Source organism: Pteropus vampyrus, unplaced genomic scaffold, assembly GCF_000151845.1.
Source record: "Pteropus vampyrus isolate Shadow unplaced genomic scaffold, Pvam_2.0 Scaffold1000005372, whole genome shotgun sequence".
NCBI classification, from domain to species: domain Eukaryota; kingdom Metazoa; phylum Chordata; class Mammalia; order Chiroptera; family Pteropodidae; genus Pteropus; species Pteropus vampyrus.
Window position 1 is genome coordinate 1 of NW_011919774.1, and position 15,194 is coordinate 15,194.

At 54.5% G+C, this 15,194-nt stretch overlaps 1 long non-coding RNA gene across 1 annotated transcript; it reads left to right on the forward strand.

The window, feature by feature from the left end:
* The first annotated feature begins 2,792 nt into the window (after positions 1-2,792).
* LOC111735687 lies at positions 2,793-14,902 on the forward strand. Its single transcript, XR_002778919.1, has 4 exons — positions 2,793-2,946; positions 6,790-6,947; positions 10,789-10,946; positions 14,759-14,902. It is a non-coding gene; the product is annotated as an uncharacterized LOC111735687 (long non-coding RNA).
* The last annotated feature ends 292 nt before the right edge of the window (positions 14,903-15,194 follow it).

A 15,194-nucleotide genomic window follows, 5' to 3' on the forward strand; every position in this document is an offset into this window, starting at 1 on the left:
GCCCCCCGCTCACGGCTCTGAGATAACGTGCATGGGGTGCGGGCCGCCTGAGGGCCTGGCCCCAGCGTCCGGACCATAACACGGGATCCGGGGAGCGTGGAACCGGGGAGCAGGGAGCATGGAGCGGGGATCCCGGTGTTTGATGAGCCGAGATGCCCGGGTCGTGGTGACCGGACCTCGGCGAAGGAGCGTCAGTGGCGAGCAGCGCCGGGCGCAGACGGCGTGTCGGGGCCGCAGGCCGGCTGGCAGGAGCGCGCCGCGCGCGGATGGCTTGGCTGTGGTCTCCGCTAGAGGCGTGAGGATGCGTGGAGCACGGAGAGCGCGGTCGGCCTTCGCCAACGACCTCGTGTGTGTTTGGACTCTGAGAAAAATGGCCTCGTGCCGCTTCATCCGCGTCACCACGGTGACCAGCTGAACGGGATCCCTTTATTCGGTCACCCGTGTCCTGAAGCAGTGCCTGTCAGTGCGGATTTGGGCCCCAGTGGTCAGTGGGAGATGCCTGGGGACACTTGGGCTTGGCCCGAACACAGGGTGCTGCTGGCTTCTGATGGGCAGAGGCCGTTAACGGCAGCCGTTAACGGGGATGCCGTTAACGGCCTGCGCCGCGCGCCACAGCCCCGCACGGCGCGTCGACCGGGCCCGAGTGTCGCCGGCGTGAGGTCGAGTATCCCGGGATGGAAGAGTCGTTTCTCGCCAAACGACTGTGTGCCCGCCTCGGGAACGGGAGCAGGTCAGGGCGAGGACGACGCGGTCCCCGGCGTCCAGCGTCCAGTGTCGGGGGAAGCCAGTTGAGATGAGCCACCGGGTTCAGCTTGGTGATGGCCGTCCGGGGCAGATCGGGCTGGGGAAGTCGCATGGAGAGGGTCCCCGCTGGTTCGCGGGGGCCCGAGGGGTCTCCGGGGAGAGGGCGTGTCCAGCCGCTGGGGAAAGGGCGGAACCGTTAGCCAGGGAAGGGGCGAGGGCAGCCAGCCCTGGGAAAGGTTTCTGGGCCTGGAGGCGGCTCAGGCCATGGCCCCGCCCCGTCGTCCACTTCCCCCGCCTCCAGGCCTCTTTAGGCCACACCCTCCGGCCGCCCATTGTTTGGCTCAGCTGTATGAAGTTTCCTTTCCGACGTGATCAGCATCCAGACCCTGAAGGGAACAGGTTAACAATTTTGTGTCCTATGGAACAGTGAGAAAGGCCTGCACGGCCAAAGGAAGACGAAACAAATCCAAACAAGAGCACTGCCACCCAAGCCAAATCAAATCGAACCCAACCCAAAAGATGAGAAACAGAGGTAAAGGGTTAGAAAGTGATCATTGAGGCGGATATTGGCAACAGACAGGAGAAAGGTCTCACGTACCCGATTCTGGCAGAGCGGAAAATCCAAATGCAAAAATTAAGAATCGAACGGTTAAACAGGCAATCGAAAATGAGGACGTCCACAGAGGGGTACGAGGAAACACACACGACTAGCAGACAGGAAGAAGATGTGGAACCTTACTCAGAATCAAAGAAATGCAAACCGAAACTGTGTTTAAGACAGAATGAGGAATGGGATTTGGGGCTTAAAAACCTTGTATCTTGGCATTTCGAGGCTGCTCCTTTGCAAGGACAGCCGCCGGCTAATAAACTGTCTCCTGGTTAAGAGCACTCAAGTTGGGTCTGGTTATTCTGGACACAACAGACACTATCTACTAGATCTATCCATCCTGCAGCCGCTGAGCAGAACGCTGTTTGGGATCTGCACGGTAGAAATATTCATCTAATTTCGCCAAGATATGGACTCAGATACAGATGCAGAGATATGTTACATCGTGTAGAACAGGTGTTCGTGGCAACATGTTTTTAGCATCGCCAAAGAAAAACGATAAAAAGAGAAAGAGGAAAGAGAAAAGAAACCGAGATCCACAAATCAGAGCCCAAACCTGAAGCGACCCAAGGATTTGAACGGGGTGAAATTACAAGCATTTTTTATCCATTGATCGATCGATCGATTGATTGATTTCCTCATTCGTTCATTTCTTTATTTTTGTTTATCGATTTGTTCGTTTGTATGCCCAAGGAGCGTGGTGATAGGTGAAGTAAGCTCGAATCAAGTATGACAAGCAAGTTCAGCGTTAGCACTCCCATAGCAGAAAGGGCGACTTGACTCGGAGAGAGCCCGTGCACCCTGCCCTTTCTAGGTCCCCTGCTCAGGATCTCGCAGTCCTGAGTCCCTGGGAAAGTGAGCTGCTGGGTCTTTTTTTATTCCTTTGTACCTTTGTGGGCTTTCTCAATTTTCTCTAATGGGCACGGATTAATTCCGAGTCCTAAGGTAGGTGCAGTATCTATCAATATTCAAGGAACAGCCCTGGATGTGATGTTTTACTCCACAGTCACGATGCATTCTTCTGTGCTTCCACTGGAGGGCAGCAGAAGCACACCAAACGCAAATCCTCTTTGGTCTGCAGGTGAACACTGCTGCTAAGAGCTCAGTTCTTTTGCCATGTTCCTTACTGAAAAGATTCGTCATGCCTTGTGCTTTTCCGATCCATTGACTATATACTCGCTGCAGGAATTGATATATAGGAGAAAACACAAGTCCCCTGGAGACACGCTCTGCCGATCCAAGCAAGGTTGACGAAATGGCGTTTATCTTCAGGTTTCGGCGTATGTGATGGATAGAGGCATGCACACATTTGGAAATGAAATGTGCCCCCTGCGCAATCGTTTTATCACCTGCCCTTTCAACTCAGATGTCTCTGGAGCCTTTTTCCGTTTCTCTAATTTTTTATTTTTTTTTGTTTTTGATGTATGTTTTCGAAAGGTTGCCTCGTGTTCCAGCCGGTGGACGCATTGGAACGCGCCTAAGGCATTGCCACGTGGCCATTTAGGCTGTCTTCACCGGCTTTCCACGATCGAAAGTGTCCTGTGCATAAAAAGTGAGACGGTCACGCAAGTGGTCCTCCCTCAGATCTGATCCAGGTGAGTGTTTTTGCCATCGTCGCTTCGTAAGTTTTCAAGCCGGAAGAGGTGGCAGGCCGGTTGCAAGGTCTCTCTACGGAACGAACATCTCTCCTTTGATCCCTAACTCCCCATGACCTAAAGTTGGTTTTCAGGTTTCCTACCCTTGATCTCAGTCTTTCCTTCAGAAGGTGGTTCCATGGACACTATAGTCTTGCTCGAGTTTTGAAATTCTCCCCATCAAGGTAGTTTCCGGTGCATATGCTTTATTCGCTTTATTTCGATTTCTAGATTGACCCGTGTGGATATAGACCTAGTTAATTTTACATGCTCTGTTACGATTTCTTTCTACATGAAAATGATTCACACACTTGCTGTCGCTCAGCATTTCAGTTGGTTTGTCAACACCGAGAATCACGGGTCTTTTGTTGGGGCCTGTCCCCTTCGGCTTGTCTAGGGCCTCAGCCACCATTCGAATTTCTTGTCTCCTGGACTCGTTGGAAAGGATCCCTGCCCATAATTTCCACCTGCGTCTTCTCCTTCTGTCCTCCTCCTCGTCCTCTTCCTCCTCCTCCTCCACCTCCTCCTCCTCCTCCTCCTCCTCCTTGAAAACAGACGAATGAATTTCACTAGTTGAGAGTGCCCAAGAATGGTAATGAGGACGGTTCTGTCCTGCATTTGGGAAGGGGTTTGATGGTTCCCAGTTTCCGGTGACGAGGAGGGAGTCTGCCTGGTGCGAGTAGGTGTGAGCGGGGGAGCAGAGGACGCCGGGACGCCGAGAAGGCGCGGTCCCGGGCCGGTGGGAGGAGCTTCGTCCCCGTGCCAGCTGACCCGCCGACGGACCGCAGTGTGAGGGGCGCTCGGGCCAGGTCGCTCGGCCCAGAAGGGCTCCACTCGGAGTCGGAAAGAGCTGGCTTGCAATCGTGCCGCTGCGGCTTCCGAGTGCTGGGACCTGTGGCCAAATGGTACCTGCGGCTCGGCCTCAGATCCCTCGCTAAGAGCGGGATGAGCTGGCGGGGCTGTGGCGGAGTGAGATGAGGCGTGTGTGCTGGGGGCCGGTGCCGGCCCACGGGAAGATCTGGGTCCGTGGCGCCCGCTCACGGCTGTGATGAAAACGTGCACGGGGTGCGGGCCGCCTGGGGCCTGGCCCAGCGTCCGACCCTGAGCACGGGGAGCGGGGAGCGGGGAGCGGGGAGCGGGGAGCCGGTGTTGGAGGAGCCGAGATGCCCGGGTCGGGGTGACCGGACCTCGGCGAAGGGGCGTCAGTGGCGAGCAGCGCCGGCGCAGACGGCGTGTCGGGGCCGCAGGCCGGCTGGCAGGAGCGCGCCGCGCGCGGATGGCTTGGCTGTGGTTTCCGCTAGAGGCGTGAGGATGCGTGGAGCACGGAGAGCGCGGTCGGCCTTCGCCAACGACCTCGTGTGTGTTTGGACTCTGAGAAAAATGGCCTCGTGCCGCTTCATCCGCGTCACCACGGTGACCAGCTGAACGGGATCCCTTTATTCGGTCACCCGTGTCCTGAAGCAGTGCCTGTCAGTGCGGATCTGGGCCCCAGTGGTCAGTGGGAGATGCCTGGGGACACTTGGGCTTGGCCCGAACACAGGGTGCTGCTGGCTTCTGATGGGCAGAGGCCGTTAACGGCAGCCGTTAACGGGGATGCCGTTAACGGCCTGCGCCGCGCGCCACAGCCCCGCACGGCGCGTCGACCGGGCCCGAGTGTCGCCGGCGTGAGGTCGAGTATCCCGGGATGGAAGAGTCGTTTCTCGCCAAACGACTGTGTGCCCGCCTCGGGAACGGGAGCAGGTCAGGGCGAGGACGACGCGGTCCCCGGCGTCCAGCGGCCAGTGTCGGGGGAAGCCAGTTGAGATGAGCCACCGGGTTCAGCTTGGTGATCGCCGTCCGGGGCAGATCGGGCCGGGAAAGTCGCAAGGAGAGGGTCCCCGCTGGTTCGCGGGGGCCCCGAGCGGTCTCCGGGGAGAGGGCGTGTCCAGCCCCTGGGGAAAGGGCGGAACCGTTAGCCAGGGCAGGGGCGAGGGCAGCCAGCCCTGGGAAAGGTTTCTGGGCCTGGAAGCGGCTCAGGCCATGGCCCCGCCCCGTCGTCCACTTCCCCCGCCTCCAGGCCTCTTTAGGCCACACCCTCCGGCCGCCCATTGTTTGGCTCAGCTGTATGAAGTTTCCTTTCTGACGTGATCAGCATCCAGACCCTGAAGGGAACAGGTTAACAATTTTGTGTCCTATGGAACAGTGAGAAAGGCCTGCACGGCCAAAGGAAGACGAAACAAATCCAAACCAGAGCACTGCCACCCAAACCAAATCAAATCGAACCCAACCCAAAAGATGAGAAACAGAGGTAAAGGGTTAGAAAGTGATCATTGAGGCGGATATTGGCAACAGACACGAGAAAGGTCTCACGTACCCGATTCTGGCAGAGCGGAAAATCCAAATGCAAAAATTAAGAATCGAACGGTTAAACAGGCAATCGAAAATGAGGACGTCCACAGAGGGGTACGAGGAAACACACACGACTAGCAGACAGGAAGAAGATGTGGAACCTTACTCAGAATCAAAGAAATGCAAACCGAAACGGTCACGGCCGATCATTTTCTACCTTACAAGTTGCCCAGCGTGAAAAGAAAGTGATCGCTGACAGCCGCTAGTGTGCAGGATCGGATCGCGGATGGGAAACGTGTCCTCGTGCGTTGGTTGCCAAACATGAAGTGCTACAACTTTCCGAAGGACAAGTCGACACTATCTACTAGATCTATCCATCCTGCAGCCGCTGAGCAGAACGCTGTTTGGGATCTGCACGGTAGAAATATTCATCTAATTTCGCCAAGATATGGACTCAGATACAGATGCAGAGATATGTTACATCGTGTAGAACAGGTGTTCGTGGCAACATGATTTTAGCATCGCCAAAGAAAAACGATAAAAAGAGAAAGAGGAAAGAGAAAAGAAACCGAGATCCTCAAATCAGAGCCCAAACCTGAAGCGACCCAAGGATTTGAACGGGGTGAAATTACAAGCATTTTTTATCCATTGATCGATCGATCGATTGATTGATTTCCTCATTCGTTCATTTCTTTATTTTTGTTTATCGATTTGTTCGTTTGTATGCCCAAGGAGCGTGGTGATAGGTGAAGTAAGCTCGAATCAAGTATGACAAGCACGTTCAGCGTTAGCACTCCCATAGCAGAAAGGGCGACTTGACTCGGAGAGAGCCCGTGCACCCTGCCCTTTCTAGGTCCCCTGCTCAGGATCTCGCAGTCCTGAGTCCCTGGGAAAGTGAGCTGCTGGGTCTTTTTTTATTCCTTTGTACCTTTGTGGGCTTTCTCAATTTTCTCTAATGGGCACGGATTAATTCTGAGTCCTAAGGTAGGTGCAGTATCTATCAATATTCAAGGAACAGCCCTGGATGTGATGTTTTACTCCACAGTCACGATGCATCTTCTGTGCTTCCACTGGAGGGCAGCAGAAGCACACCAAACGCAAATCCTCTTTGGTCTGCAGGTGAACACTGCTGCTAAGAGCTCAGTTCTTTTGCCATGTTCCTTACTGAAAAGATTCGTCATGACTTGTGCTTTTCCGATCCATTGACTATATACTCGCTGCAGGAATTGATATATAGGAGAAAACACAAGTCCCCTGGAGACACGCTCTGCCGATCCAAGCAAGGTTGACGAACTGGCGTTTATCTTCAGGTTTCGGCGTATGTGATGGATAGAGGCATGCACACATTTGGAAATGAAATGTGCCCCCTGCGCAATCGTTTTATCACCTGCCCTTTCAACTCAAATGTCTCTGGAGCCTTTTTCCGTTTCTCTAATTTTTTATTTTTTTTTTGTTTTTGATGTATGTTTTCGAAAGGTTGCCTCGTGTTCCAGCCGGTGGACGCATTGGAACGCGCCTAAGGCATTGCCACGTGGCCATTTAGGCTGTCTTCACTGGCTTTCCACGATCGAAAGTGTCCTGTGCATAAAAAGTGAGACGGTCACGCAAGCGGTCCTCCCTCACATCTGATCCAGGTGAGTGTTTTTGCCATCGTCGCTTCGTAAGTTTTCAAGCCGGAAGAGGTGGCAGGCCGGTTGCAAGGTCTCTCTACGGAACGAACATCTCTCCTTTGATCCCTAACTCCCCATGACCTAAAGTTGGTTTTCAGGTTTCCTACCCTTGATCTCAGTCTTTCCTTCAGAAGGTGGTTCCATGGACACTATAGTCTTGCTCGAGTATTGAAATTCTCCCCATCAAGGTAGTTTTCCGGTGCATATGCTTTATTCGCTTTATTTCGATTTCTAGATTGACCCGTGTGGATATAGACCTAGTTAATTTTACATGCTCTGTTACGATTTCTTTCTACATGAAAATGATTCACACACTTGCTATCGCTCAGCATTTCAGTTGGTTTGTCAACACCGAGAATCACGGGTCTTTTGTTGGGGCCTGTCCCCTTCGGCTTGTCTAGGGCCTCAGCCACCATTCGAATTTCTTGTCTCCTGGACTCGTTGGAAAGGATCCCTGCCGATAATTTCCACCTGCGTCTTCTCCTTCTGTCCTCCTCCTCGTCCTCTTCCTCCTCCTCCTCCTCCTCCTCCTCCTCCTCTTCCTCCTCCTCCTCCTCCTCCTTGAAAACAGACGAATGAACTTCACTAGTTGAGAATGCCCAAGAATGGTAATGAGGACGGTTCTGTCCTGCATTTGGGAAGGGGTTTGATGGTTCCCAGTTTCCGGTGACGAGGAGGGAGTCTGCCTGGTGCGAGTAGGTGTGAGCGGGGGAGCAGAGGACGCCGGGACGCCGAGAAGCCGCGGTCCCGGGCCGGTGGGAGGAGCTTCGTCCCTGTGCCAGCTGACCCGCCGACGGACCGCAGTGTGAGGGGCGCTCGGGCCAGGTCGCTCGGCCCAGAAGGGCTCCACTCGGAGTCGGAAAGAGCTGGCTTGCAATCGTGCCGCTGCGGCTTCCGAGTGCTGGGACCTGTGGCCAAATGGTACCTGCGGCTCGGCCTCAGATCCCTCGCTAAGAGCGGGATGAGCTGGCGGGGCTGTGGCGGAGTGAGATGAGGCGTGTGTGCTGGGGGCCGGTGCCGGCCCACGGGAAGATCTCGGTCCGTGGCGCCCGCTCACGGCTGTGATGAAAACGTGCACGGGGTGCGGGCCGCCTGGGGCCTGGCCCAGCGTCCGACCCTGAGCACGGGGAGCGGGGAGCGGGGAGCCGGTGTTGGAGGAGCCGAGATGCCCGGGTCGGGGTGACCGGACCTCGGCGAAGGGGCGTCAGTGGCGAGCAGCGCCGGCGCAGACGGCGTGTCGGGGCCGCAGGCCGGCTGGCAGGAGTGCGCCGCGCGCGGATGGCTTGGCTGTGGTTTCCGCTAGAGGCGTGAGGATGCGTGGAGCACGGAGAGCGCGGTCGGCCTTCGCCAACGACCTCGTGTGTGTTTGGACTCTGAGAAAAATGGCCTCGTGCCGCTTCATCCGCGTCACCACGGTGACCAGCTGAACGGGATCCCTTTATTCGGTCACCCGTGTCCTGAAGCAGTGCCTGTCAGTGCGGATCTGGGCCCCAGTGGTCAGTGGGAGATGCCTGGGGACACTTGGGCTTGGCCCGAACACAGGGTGCTGCTGGCTTCTGATGGGCAGAGGCCGTTAACGGCAGCCGTTAACGGGGATGCCGTTAACGGCCTGCGCCGCGCGCCACAGCCCCGCACGGCGCGTCGACCGGGCCCGAGTGTCGCCGGCGTGAGGTCGAGTATCCCGGGATGGAAGAGTCGTTTCTCGCCAAACGACTGTGTGCCCGCCTCAGGAACGGGAGCAGGTCAGGGCGAGGACGACGCGGTCCCCGGCGTCCAGCGGCCAGTGTCGGGGGAAGCCAGTTGAGATGAGCCACCGGGTTCAGCTTGGTGATGGCCGTCCGGGGCAGATCGGGCCGGGGAAGTCGCATGGAGAGGGTCCCCGCTAGTTCGCGGGGGCCCGAGGGGTCTCCGGGGAGAGGGCGTGTCCAGCCGCTGGGGAAAGGGCGGAACCGTTAGCCAGGGAAGGGGCGAGGGCAGCCAGCCCTGGGAAAGGTTTCTGGGCCTGGAGGCGGCTCAGGCCATGGCCCCGCCCCGTCGTCCACTTCCCCCGCCTCCAGGCCTCTTTAGGCCACACCCTCCGGCCGCCCATTGTTTGGCTCAGCTGTATGAAGTTTCCTTTCTGACGTGATCAGCATCCAGACCCTGAAGGGAACAGGTTAACAATTTTGTGTCCTATGGAACAGTGAGAAAGGCCTGCACGGCCAAAGGAAGACGAAACAAATCCAAACAAGAGCACTGCCACCCAAGCCAAATCAAATCGAACCCAACCCAAAAGATGAGAAACAGAGGTAAAGGGTTAGAAAGTGATCATTGAGGCGGATATTGGCAACAGACAGGAGAAAGGTCTCACGTACCCGATTCTGGCAGAGCGGAAAATCCAAATGCAAAAATTAAGAATCGAACGGTTAAACAGGCAATCGAAAATGAGGACGTCCACAGAGGGGTACGAGGAAACACACACGACTAGCAGACAGGAAGAAGATGTGGAACCTTACTCAGAATCAAAGAAATGCAAACCGAAACGGTCGCGGCCGATCATTTTCTACCTTACAAGTTGCCCAGCGTGAAAAGAAAGTGATCGCTGACAGCCGCTAGTGTGCAGGATCGGATCGCGGATGGGAAACGTGTCCTCGTGCGTTGGTTGCCAAACATGAAGTGCTACAACTTTCCGAAGGACAAGTCGACACTATCTACTAGATCTATCCATCCTGCAGCCGCTGAGCAGAACGCTGTTTGGGATCTGCACGGTAGAAATGTTCATCTAATTTCGCCAAGATATGGACTCAGATACAGATGCAGAGATATGTTACATCGTGTAGAACAGGTGTTCGTGGCAACATGTTTTTAGCATCGCCAAAGAAAAACGATAAAAAGAGAAAGAGGAAAGAGAAAAGAAACCGAGATCCACAAATCAGAGCCCAAACCTGAAGCGACCCAAGGATTTGAACGGGGTGAAATTACAAGCATTTTTTATCCATTGATCGATCGATCGATTGATTGATTATTTCCTCATTCGTTCATTTCTTTATTTTTGTTTATCGATTTGTTCGTTTGTATGCCCAAGGAGAGTGGTGATAGGTGAAGTAAGCTCGAATCAAGTATGACAAGCAAGTTCAGCGTTAGCACTCCAATAGCAGAAAGGGCGACTTGACTCGGAGAGAGCCCGTGCACCCTGCCCTTTCTAGGTCCCCTGCTCAGGATCTCGCAGTCCTGAGTCCCTGGGAAAGTGAGCTGCTGGGTCTTTTTTTATTCCTTTGTACCTTTGTGGGCTTTCTCAATTTTCTCTAATGGGCACGGATTAATTCTGAGTCCTAAGGTAGGTGCAGTATCTATCAATATTCAAGGAACAGCCCTGGATGTGATGTTTTACTCCACAGTCACGATGCATTCTTCTGTGCTTCCACTGGAGGGCAGCAGAAGCACACCAAACGCAAATCCTCTTTGGTCTGCAGGTGAACACTGCTGCTAAGAGCTCAGTTCTTTTGCCATGTTCCTTACTGAAAAGATTCGTCATGACTTGTGCTTTTCCGATCCATTGACTATATACTCGCTGCAGGAATTGATATATAGGAGAAAACACAAGTCCCCTGGGGACACGCTCTGCCGATCCAAGCAAGGTTGAGAACTGGCGTTTATCTTCAGGTTTAGGCGTATGTGATGGATAGAGGCATGCACACATTTGGAAATGAAATGTGCCCCCTGCGCAATCGTTTTATCACCTGCCCTTTCAACTCAGATGTCTCTGGAGCCTTTTTCCGTTTCTCTAATGTTTTATTTTTTTGTTTTTGATGTATGTTTTCGAAAGGTTGCCTCGTGTTCCAGCCGGTGGACGCATTGGAACGCGCCTAAGGCATTGCCACGTGGCCATTTAGGCTGTCTTCACTGGCTTTCCACGATCGAAAGTGTCCTGTGCATAAAAAGTGAGACGGTCACGCAAACGGTCCTCCCTCAGATCTGATCCAGGTGAATGTTTTTGCCATCGTCGCTTCGTGAGTTTTCAAGCCGGAAGAGGTGGCAGGCCGGTTGCAAGGTCTCTCTACGGAACGAACATCTCTCCTTTGATCCCTAACTCCCCATGACCTAAAGTTGGTTTTCAGGTTTCCTACCCTTGATCTCAGTCTTTCCTTCAGAAGGTGGTTCCATGGACACTATAGTCTTGCTCGAGTTTTGAAATTCTCCCCATCAAGGTAGTTTCCGGTGCATATGCTTTATTCGCTTTATTTCGATTTCTAGATTGACCCGTGTGGATATAGACCTAGTTAATTTTACATGCTCTGTTACGATTTCTTTCTACATGAAAATGATTCACACACTTGCTATCGCTCAGCATTTCAGTTGGTTTGTCAACACCGAGAATCACGGGTCTTTTGTTGGGGCCTGTCCCCTTCGGCTTGTCTAGGGCCTCAGCCACCATTCGAATTTCTTGTCTCCTGGACTCGTTGGAAAGGATCCCTGCCCATAATTTCCACCTGCGTCTTCTCCTTCTGTCCTCCTCCTCGTCCTCGTCCTCCTCCTCCTCCTCCTCCTCCTCCTTGAAAACAGACGAATGAACTTCACTAGTTGAGAATGCCCAAGAATGGTAATGAGGACGGTTCTGTCCTGCATTTGGGAAGGGGTTTGATGGTTCCCAGTTTCCGGTGACGAGGAGGGAGTCTGCCTGGTGCGAGTAGGTGTGAGCGGGGGAGCAGAGGACGCCGGGACGCCGAGAAGCCGCGGTCCCGGGCCGGTGGGAGGAGCTTCGTCCCCGTGCCAGCTGACCCGCCGACGGACCGCAGTGTGAGGGGCGCTCGGGCCAGGTCGCTCGGCCCAGAAGGGCTCCACTCGGAGTCGGAAAGAGCTGGCTTGCAATCGTGCCGCTGCGGCTTCCGAGTGCTGGGACCTGTGGCCAAATGGTACCTGTGGCTCGGCCTCAGATCCCTCGCTAAGAGCGGGATGAGCTGGCGGGGCTGTGGCGGAGTGAGATGAGGCGTGTGTGCTGGGGGCCGGTGCCGGCCCACGGGAAGATCTCGGTCCGTGGCGCCCGCTCACGGCTGTGATGAAAACGTGCACGGGGTGCGGGCCGCCTGGGGCCTGGCCCAGCGTCCGACCCTGAGCACGGGGAGCGGGGAGCGGGGAGCCGGTGTTGGAGGAGCCGAGATGCCCGGGTCGGGGTGACCGGACCTCGGCGAAGGGGCGTCAGTGGCGAGCAGCGCCGGCGCAGACGGCGTGTCGGGGCCGCAGGCCGGCTGGCAGGAGCGCGCCGCGCGCGGATGGCTTGGCTGTGGTTTCCGCTAGAGGCGTGAGGATGCGTGGAGCACGGAGAGCGCGGTCGGCCTTCGCCAACGACCTCGTGTGTGTTTGGACTCTGAGAAAAATGGCCTCGTGCCGCTTCATCCGCGTCACCACGGTGACCAGCTGAACGGGATCCCTTTATTCGGTCACCCGTGTCCTGAAGCAGTGCCTGTCAGTGCGGATCTGGGCCCCAGTGGTCAGTGGGAGATGCCTGGGGACACTTGGGCTTGGCCCGAACACAGGGTGCTGCTGGCTTCTGATGGGCAGAGGCCGTTAACGGCAGCCGTTAACGGGGATGCCGTTAACGGCCTGCGCCGCGCGCCACAGCCCCGCACGGCGCGTCGACCGGGCCCGAGTGTCGCCGGCGTGAGGTCGAGTATCCCGGGATGGAAGAGTCGTTTCTCGCCAAACGACTGTGTGCCCGCCTCGGGAACGGGAGCAGGTCAGGGCGAGGACGACGCGGTCCCCGGCGTCCAGCGTCCAGTGTCGGGGGAAGCCAGTTGAGATGAGCCACCGGGTTCAGCTTGGTGATGGCCGTCCGGGGCAGATCGGGCTGGGGAAGTCGCATGGAGAGGGTCCCCGCTGGTTCGCGGGGGCCCGAGGGGTCTCCGGGGAGAGGGCGTGTCCAGCCGCTGGGGAAAGGGCGGAACCGTTAGCCAGGGAAGGGGCGAGGGCAGCCAGCCCTGGGAAAGGTTTCTGGGCCTGGAGGCGGCTCAGGCCATGGCCCCGCCCCGTCGTCCACTTCCCCCGCCTCCAGGCCTCTTTAGGCCACACCCTCCGGCCGCCCATTGTTTGGCTCAGCTGTATGAAGTTTCCTTTCTGACGTGATCAGCATCCAGACCCTGAAGGGAACAAGTTAACAATTTTGTGTCCTATGGAACAGTGAGAAAGGCCTGCTCGGCCAAAGGAAGACGAAACAAATCCAAACCAGAGCACTGCCACCCAAACCAAATCAAATCGAACCCAACCCAAAAGATGAGAAACAGAGGTAAAGGGTTAGAAAGTGATCATTGAGGCGGATATTGGCAACAGACACGAGAAAGGTCTCACGTACCCGATTCTGGCAGAGCGGAAAATCCAAATGCAAAAATTAAGAATCGAACGGTTAAACAGGCAATCGAAAATGAGGACGTCCACAGAGGGGTACGAGGAAACACACACGACTAGCAGACAGGAAGAAGATGTGGAACCTTACTCAGAATCAAAGAAATGCAAACCGAAAGGGTCACGGCCGATCATTTTCTACCTTACAAGTTGCCCAGCGTGAAAAGAAAGTGATCGCTGACAGCCGCTAGTGTGCAGGATCGGATCGCGGATGGGAAACGTGTCCTCGTGCGTTGGTTGCCAAACATGAAGTGCTACAACTTTCCGAAGGACAAGTCGACACTATCTACTAGATCTATCCATCCTGCAGCCGCTGAGCAGAACGCTGTTTGGGATCTGCACGGTAGAAATATTCATCTAATTTCGCCAAGATATGGACTCAGATACAGATGCAGAGATATGTTACATCGTGTAGAACAGGTGTTCGTGGCAACATGTTTTTAGCATCGCCAAAGAAAAACGATAAAAAGAGAAAGAGGAAAGAGAAAAGAAACCGAGATCCACAAATCAGAGCCCAAACCTGAAGCGACCCAAGGATTTGAACGGGGTGAAATTACAAGCGTTTTTTATCCATTGATCGATCGATCGATTGATTGATTTCCTCATTCGTTCATTTCTTTATTTTTGTTTATCGATTTGTTCGTTTGTATGCCCAAGGAGCGTGGTGATAGGTGAAGTAAGCTCGAATCAAGTATGACAAGCAAGTTCAGCGTTAGCACTCCCATAGCAGAAAGGGCGACTTGACTCGGAGAGAGCCCGTGCACCCTGCCCTTTCTAGGTCCCCTGCTCAGGATCTCGCAGTCCTGAGTCCCTGGGAAAGTGAGCTGCTGGGTCTTTTTTTATTCCTTTGTACCTTTGTGGGCTTTCTCAATTTTCTCTAATGGGCACGGATTAATTTCTGAGTCCTAAGGTAGGTGCAGTATCTATCAATATTCAAGGAACAGCCCTGGATGTGATGTTTTACTCCACAGTCACGATGCATTCTTCTGTGCTTCCACTGGAGGGCAGCAGAAGCACACCAAACGCAAATCCTCTTTGGTCTGCAGGTGAACACTGCTGCTAAGAGCTCAGTTCTTTTGCCATGTTCCTTACTGAAAAGATTCGTCATGACTTGTGCTTTTCCGATCCATTGACTATATACTCGCTGCAGGAATTGATATATAGGAGAAAACACAAGTCCCCTGGAGACACGCTCTGCCGATCCAAGCAAGGTTGACGAAATGGCGTTTATCTTCAGGTTTCGGCGTATGTGATGGATAGAGGCATGCACACATTTGGAAATGAAATGTGCCCCCTGCGCAATCGTTTTATCACCTGCCCTTTCAACTCAGATGTCTCTGGAGCCTTTTTCCGTTTCTCTAATGTTTTATTTTTTTGTTTTTGATGTATGTTTTCGAAAGGTTGCCTCGTGTTCCAGCCGGTGGACGCATTGGAACGCGCCTAAGGCATTGCCACGTGGCCATTTAGGCTGTCTTCACTGGCTTTCCACGATCGAAAGTGTCCTGTGCATAAAAAGTGAGACGGTCACGCAAACGGTCCTCCCTCAGATCTGATCCAGGTGAATGTTTTTGCCATCGTCGCTTCGTGAGTTTTCAAGCCGGAAGAGGTGGCAGGCCGGTTGCAAGGTCTCTCTACGGAACGAACATCTCTCCTTTGATCCCTAACTCCCCATGACCTAAAGTTGGTTTTCAGGTTTCCTACCCTTGATCTCAGTCTTTCCTTCAGAAGGTGGTTCCATGGACACTATAGTCTTGCTCGAGTTTTGAAATTCTCCCCATCAAGGTAGTTTCCGGTGCATATGCTTTATTCGCTTTATTTCGATTTCTAGATTGACCC